Below are 7,503 nucleotides of genomic sequence, written 5' to 3'. Positions count from 1 at the left end.
ATGTAGGTACGCCTACTCCTGTCACCTACCAGTCATCTACCTAGTGACTCTGACGCCTGAAAGCAGTGCAGGTGACGAACAATTAGTCTGCCTCTGTTCTACTTCTTTCACTTAGCAGTTGACACGGGTACTAAGTATACATACATGGAAACTGTAGTTCTTGTTTCAGGAACCATCATTTCTGACTCTGGTGTCTGTTTCTTTGCTACTTCCTTAGGCATTCTATATATCATGCTTTCGATGTTTTGTGATCTTGTGGTTTTGGGCATTGACTTGGGTTAAGAAAGATAAACATGCAGATGTTGAACACCAGTGCTCACCCCCTCCTCCCTGTCCATAATTCTGCACCTTTCATATGGGATGGTAGCATAGTTCTGCAGAAGAGTTAATTTAATGTAATCATGACTTTTATTACAAAGTTACTTATATACAACTCATAATATTTCTATAATTTGCTCCCTGCCTTTTCCCCCTTGAAGCTGAAACTTGCTGTATTTTCTTTCATTTAATTATGTGTTTTAATGTTTAATACCACTAAATTCTACATCTAACCCACAATGTTACTCTCAATATTTGTAAAGTTGGTAACATACACCTTCCATTTTTATAACAGAGACAGGGCTGCTCTTTATTGTTGTTCTGGTGCTTACTACACAGTTGTAGTGCTAGGATGTGTCTGACAATCTTTAATGGGGTCTCCTTCCACCTGGCCCTGGATCCCATCTGTTCCTATTTCTCAATATGTGTGTTTGTTTGAAAATAGCTTTTTAAAAAAATTAATTTATTTTTAATTATGTGTATATATGACTTGTGTGGCATGAATACAGGTGCTCAAGGAGGCCAGAAGTTGGCATTGGTTCCCTAGAACTGCAGTTACCAACGTTTGTAATCCCTATGGATCTTGGGAAACTGAACCTGGATCCTCTAGAAAAGCAAGTTCTTGTAAAAAATGAGCCATCTCTGATAGCAGCTTTTGGTACAGGAAATCTTGGGAGTTCATTTTCAAGACATTAAATGTCTGAAAGTGTCTCTGTTCAACTTTCTTATCTGATTATATCTTAGTTAGCTAGGTGCAAAACATCAGGCAGAAGTTGGTTTCTTTGAATCGTTGGGGCATTACCTCCATTCAGTTTAGCTTTTCTGGACATTGAGAAGTGCCACCATTCACTTTGGGGGGACAGGGTCTTATTATTCAACCCAGACTAGACTGGAACTCATTATGTTGCTCAAACTGGCTTTCGACTTATGATTCTCTGCCTTAGGCTTCTGCGTGTTGAAGATTCCAGACATAAGGCACTGTGTTGGCTGATTCACAATCTTTCCATATCATTTTAAGCTCTTTGGTTATAATTCTCCTTTCTCTTATATACCAAACTTTGAACAGTATGTAGTTTGTCTTTCTAAAAATCTGTTGTGAACCAGGCATAGTGGTGCAGCCCTTTAATCTCAGCCCTCAAGAGACAGAGGCAGGTAGATCTCTGTGAGTTCAAGGCCAATGTGGTCTACTTAGTGAGTTCCAAGAGAGCCAGAGCTACATAGCGAGACCCTGTCTCTGAAAAACAACAATAAAAAAACTCATTAAATTGGGGCTGGAGAGATGGCTCAGTAGTTAAGAGAACTGACTGCTCTTCCAAAGGTCCTGAGTTCAAATCCCAGCAACCACATGGTGGCTTATAACCATCCGTAATGAGGCCCCACGCCCTCTTCTGGTGTGTCTGAAGACAGCTACAGTGTACTTACATATAATAAATAAATAAATAAATAATCTTTAAAAAACTCATTAATTAAAAAATAAAAACCTATTGTGCTATGTAGTTTATGTGCCCTTTCAGTCGGAAAAACCAAGTTATTCAGTTCTAAGAAATATTTCTTAATTTCTCTCCTCCTATTCTCCAGCTTTCTCATTTATCTCAGAAGCCCTTGTTCTCCAGAGGCTGGGCCTCCTACATTGACGACTTGAGTTTTAAAACTTTCCTGCTCCTTCACAACCTTCACTTTTGTCCTAGAAGACTATCCTCTGGGACACTTCCTTAACTCTCCTCACTACCTCTTACGCTGAATTTAACCAATGAACAATTGCTTTTCAATAGTGGCAGTTTGCCCTCTGAATTTCCTTTGAAATGCACCCAGAACATTAATAGAGCTAACATAAGGTTGGGCTTCTCTGTCTGAAGATACTAATCACATCTCAATTCCATTTCTTTCTAGCTTGATTTATTTTGGTCTCTGTATTTTTCCTGTCTGGGTTCTTTCTTCTCAAGTGCTCTTTTTAAAACTAGGAGTTTTGTGTGTGTGCCTACCGTGTAAACTCAGCACTGAAGGGTTTGGTGTTGGCCTGGTAGTTGGGGCCTGCAGGGGATCTCTGGATAGCTTGCTGCTATAGTTTGGAACTAGAGTGTGTCCCAAAGGCCAGTGTATTAAGGCACAGTCCCCAGAGTGATACTAACGGGAAAAGAATGTTCTGAAATAGAGCCTACAGTTGGTAGAGCCTGCTGTGCAAGCATGAGGGCCTAAGTAAGCTGCACACCCTGCACATAAAAGTCAGGTGTTGGTACACACATCTGTAAACTGTATCTGGAGGTGGTTTAGAGACCATTGGATCACCAGAGTTCACTGTCCAGCCAGGCTAGCCAGGCAGTGAGGTCTGAATACAGTGAGAAACTATGTTTCAAAGATGGAGAACAACAGTGGAAGACACTCAACTTCAACGTCTAGCCTCCACATGCATGTACACACACGCACGCCCACACACATGCATGCACCCATGCTCGCACCCACCCACCCACGCACACACGCATGCACACACGCACCATGCACGGACCTCTGCTTAGATGCCATTAGCTTTCATCTGAAGGTGGTCATGTTTCAGTTCTGCCCACTCTGCCGAGCTCTGACCACTGCTCCATCCATTTGCATTCCAGTTTCCTTAACACCATGTGTATCTCTCAGTGCCGCCTAGGATTCCGCTGATCCCTTTGTTCTTTAGGGATAATGCCTCTGTTATCCATTTGCCGTCATTTTAGTGAGGTTTTGAGAGAGAGCAGAGGTTAATGCACATTTTCAATCTACTACGTTTAACCAGAAGCCCATAATAGATTTTAAAAGATTAGTGCTTGATGGAGGTGAGGGGTCCAAGAGAGATGTTCAAAAGAAAAATAACTGCATTTTTAAAAGATGTTTAAATTTGTATGATGCTTGTGTGGTATGGCTCCATCACCATGTATGTGTGTGCCCACATGTGTGTATGCTCTATGAGATATAGACAAAAATAGCCCCCCATTTCTAATGTTAGCTATCTCAAGGTAGCCAGATTTTCTATATATCTATGTACACACATACACACACACACACACACACACACACACACACACACACACATGTATATATAATGTTTTTCTTTCATTTGCTTGCTGTTTTGTGAGGAGGAGTGGGGATGATAATCTTCGTTTCTCAGCATCCTTCCGGCCCTCCCAGGAGTTTGCCTGCAGACATTTCTAGATGTGCTTGAGCTCTGCCTACTGAGTCAGCTCTGACAGTCCCAGCTTTTGTTCAACTTCTTTCCGGTGTAGGGGGTGGGCACTGCTGAGGAGTCCCTGAAGAACTAAGAAGAAACTGGCACTGTAAGATGCTTGGCTGCTTTCACCCGGCAGACAGGAGGCAGAGCTCCTGCTCTTGTGGGAGCTCGCTGTCTCTCAAAAGAAAAGGAAAGTTCTCTACAGTCAGACAACAAGGTGCATGGCGCATTTGTTATTTTCATTCTTCCTGAAGCTAGGGGTTCTCACAGAGGACGACAGAAAGGCTAGCACAGGCCTTGGCCCCTGAGACTGGCACTCACTCCTGCATGGATGAAGAGACTCACGCCCAGAGGAGGGCTCTGCCTGGCCTGGTCAGATGCTTTGTCCACTGCAGAAGGCTCTATGAAGAAGTCTTCAGAGTTGCATGGCTGGGGCTGGGGTGGGAAGGGCGGGATTCTTCACTAAAGTCTTCTGGGTCCCTTATCTTTTGTTTTCTTCTGCTTTGGGGAGCTCAGGCACAGAAAGTGTTTCTTGATGCAGAAATCTAGATCTAACCCACTGTCTCAGTCAGGGTCACATAGGCTGTGCAGAATAACAACGGAAAAGGACTATCTCTAGCAGAATCAAAGGCGGAGGAACTTGTCCCCCAGGGAGTATGAAAACGGGTCAGCTGGGCTTTGTAGAGCCGGACAGATGAGGAGCTAAGCAGGGGCAGTGATCAGTGTGTGAAGGTTGCAAGACCCAAGGACAGTCTGAACTGGCTATTTGGACCCCTTTGAGAGATGGACTGGGATGAACAGACAGGCAGACAGACAGACAACAAACTGGACAGGACAAAAAACAGATGAGCCATGCTTGGAGCAGTGTGGTGGTCATTTGCCTCACAGGTTTCTTTGTTACTGGACCTCCAGTATCCAGGTTATAGTTTCTATCCCCTGAGAGCATTAACCCAAGAAGAGATACTGCATGTGTGCTCTTACCAAAATAGCTTTAGGTAAAATTCTATGAGCTATGGGATGTTTCTCAAAGCAAAACTGAAGGGAGAAAGTAGTGGGAGGCAGAGCTGAACCTAAGACCACTCAGATGGATACCAGGCCGTATGCACAGATGTGTTGTGCAAGATGAAGGGGAGACTGCAAAGCTATTTTTTTTAATCTATCCTATTTGTGATATTTTAATTAATCAGAAATTCCAGTTGTTAAGGACTTGGCATGCATACGGATATAACTCTATCTACTTGAGACTTGACCAGGAGTACAGGTGCTCCTTGGTTTCTTATGGGTTACATCCCAATGGGCTCATCATAGGTCGAAAATACCCTAAGTAGGATACCAGACATCAAGGCTAGCAACAGGGCCCTCTGGAGCTCTGGTTGCTCCTCTCAGTCACATGGCTGAGTTTGCACCTACCCAGAACTGGAGAGAGGTTGTGCTGGGTATCTGCAGGCCTGAGAAAGACCACAATGCAAAGGCACAATTTCCACTGCCACAAATCACTTCTGCATTAGTTTACCTCTTAAAAACTGAACCATTTCACATGAAGGATGATACCACTGGATCATGGGAGAACTGAGCCTGTGGTGTGTTCAGAAGGCTCTGTTACAACACTCCAAAAACCCACCAACTGAGTTCTTTGATGAACATTTTGCCTGTACCCTCCAGCTTCAGACAAGCCTGGAGGTTTTCCTTCCTTCTCTCATCTGACTCAACCAGACACCCCATCCCAGCCTCCCAGAGCCTCTGTGACCTCTCCTGCCAGCTCACTGGGAGGACCCCTCCCTGGCTGTTTTCTGTAACCTGATGAAAGACAATGGAGTCTCCTGATAGACTTTTCACATAGGCTCCAGAAACCTATGGCTTGGGCTGTAGAACTCGGTGTTGTGGGGGAGAGGAACTGATTTAGAAAGAATGAGCTTTCAGGAGTGATGCGCTCATCTTAGAAGCCACTGGTTCTGTTTCATTCTGGAAAACAAGCCTTACCACTAAGGAGCTTCACTCCCACCAGAGGGAAGTAAATATTTACCAGGAAAAATAGAATCACTGTTCTGCCAAAGTTGCCTAACCATTACAGCCATGCCTCAGTATGTATGCTGCTGGCTCTGGCCTCTTCCTCAGATACCACGATCTATGGATGGTCAAGTCCTCTATGACAATGGTTCTCAACCTGTAGGTCTCAACACCACTGGGGATCATGTATCAGATATTTATATTACGATTCATAATGGTAGCAAAATTACAGTTCTAAAATAGCAATGAAATAATTTTGTGGTTGGGGGGGTCACAGTTTAGAAAAGTTGAGAGCCACCGCTCTATGGGAAATGGTGTGGTTTCCACATCTCACCCACACACACCCTTTCCTATGCTTTAAATCCTCTCTTGACAACTTAAAATGGTGGACAGTGTAAGTACTGTGTGTGCCCACAGTTGTAGGCTACGTCATTAGGAAGTTGTGACAACGAGAGGAAACCGTCTGTAGATTCAGTATGAACCTTTTTGTTCCGCCAGTGTGTTTTCACTCTGCTGCAGGTGAATCTACAAGTGCAGCGCCTGAGCTTTCGAAGCTTCTGAAGCCTAGCCATGCATGACCATGGCTGTGTTGGGAAGACACAGCTGTTGAAGCAGCTGTTGTCCTTGTGGCATGAGATGGCACGGGCTTCACGGCTGGTGCAGCCTCGAGGCCACATATCCCCATCAAAGACCACTTGTTTGCCAGCTCATCGGCATGCCTGAATTTCTGAATTCTTCCATCCCTATTTCTATATAGTTTCTCTTTCTGTTTCTCTGAATCTGTCTCTCTTTCTTCTTCCCCTTTCTTAGGGACCTGCAGTCTGTCCCTTAAAATTGTACAGCTAGACCCAAGTATTCAAAGACTGGGCTCAGGAAGAATCAACTACTAACAAAGGAAAACGTTTTTTAAAAAATGTGAGTAGTGGTGGTGCACGCCTTGAATCCCAGCACTCTGGAGGCAGAGACAGGCAGATCTCTGTGAGTTTGGGGACAACCTGGTCTACAGAGTGAGTTCCAGGACAGCCAGGGCTACGCAGAGAAACCTTGTCTCAAAAAAATAAAATTATCCAGGTGGCGAGATGGCTCAGCAGGTAAGAGCACTGACTGCTCTTCCAAAGGTCCTGAGTTCAGATCCCAGCAACCACATGGTGGCTCACAACCATCTGTGATGAGATCTGATGCCCTCTTCTGGTGCATCTGAAGACAGCTACAGTATATTACGCAGGAGTGAGCAGGGCCGGAGCGAGCGGGGCCTGAGCCGAGTGGAGCCATCCTGAGTTCAATTCCCAACAGACACATGATGGCTCACAGCCATCTGTACAGCTACGATGTACTCATACACATAAAAAAAACAAATAATAAATAAATCTTTAAAAAAATAAAATAACATTTTCTGTACCAAATATAGAGGGTTTTTTCTTTTTATTCCCTATGTGTTATATATAGTATGGTGACACAGCTTGTATCACATTAGGTATCTATAAGTGGTTTAAAACTGACCTAAAGCAGTTAGGAAGATTGCACACATTATACACACGTTACATCATTTTGGAAGAGGAGCATGAGCATCTGTAGGTTCTGGGACCAACCCTTCATAACTACTGTGAGTTTTCATGGCCTCCTAAATAAGGACTGCACTGCATTGTCTTGTCAGGATACAGAAAAGCTCTGCTGGGGTGGGGCCATTGAGCAGAGTCACATAGCAACAGCACTGGCAGGAGAGTTTGATGGGAAGGTGTTTCCTAGGTAGAAGCCAGTTAATTCTAGAAGCAAAAATAGATTGCAAGAGAGCCATATCATTAAATGTACTACTGTAAAGCTCTGGACCCCAAATGGTGGGAAGAATTAAGTTCACACTAAGCCCAAACATTATTGCTCTGTCTCCATTCCCCAGGCTTAAGCTTCCTGTACTTTGGAGGGTAGTAAATCAGGATTAAAGGCAAGCCTGTCCGCAGGCAAAGCTGAGCCCCCCCCCCCCTCCG

The sequence above is a fragment of the Mastomys coucha genome, unplaced genomic scaffold, assembly GCF_008632895.1.
Source record: "Mastomys coucha isolate ucsf_1 unplaced genomic scaffold, UCSF_Mcou_1 pScaffold21, whole genome shotgun sequence".
Taxonomy (NCBI): Eukaryota; Metazoa; Chordata; class Mammalia; order Rodentia; family Muridae; genus Mastomys; species Mastomys coucha.
The sequence above is the reverse complement of the archived record's forward strand: the minus strand, read 5'-3'. Positions refer to the sequence as shown.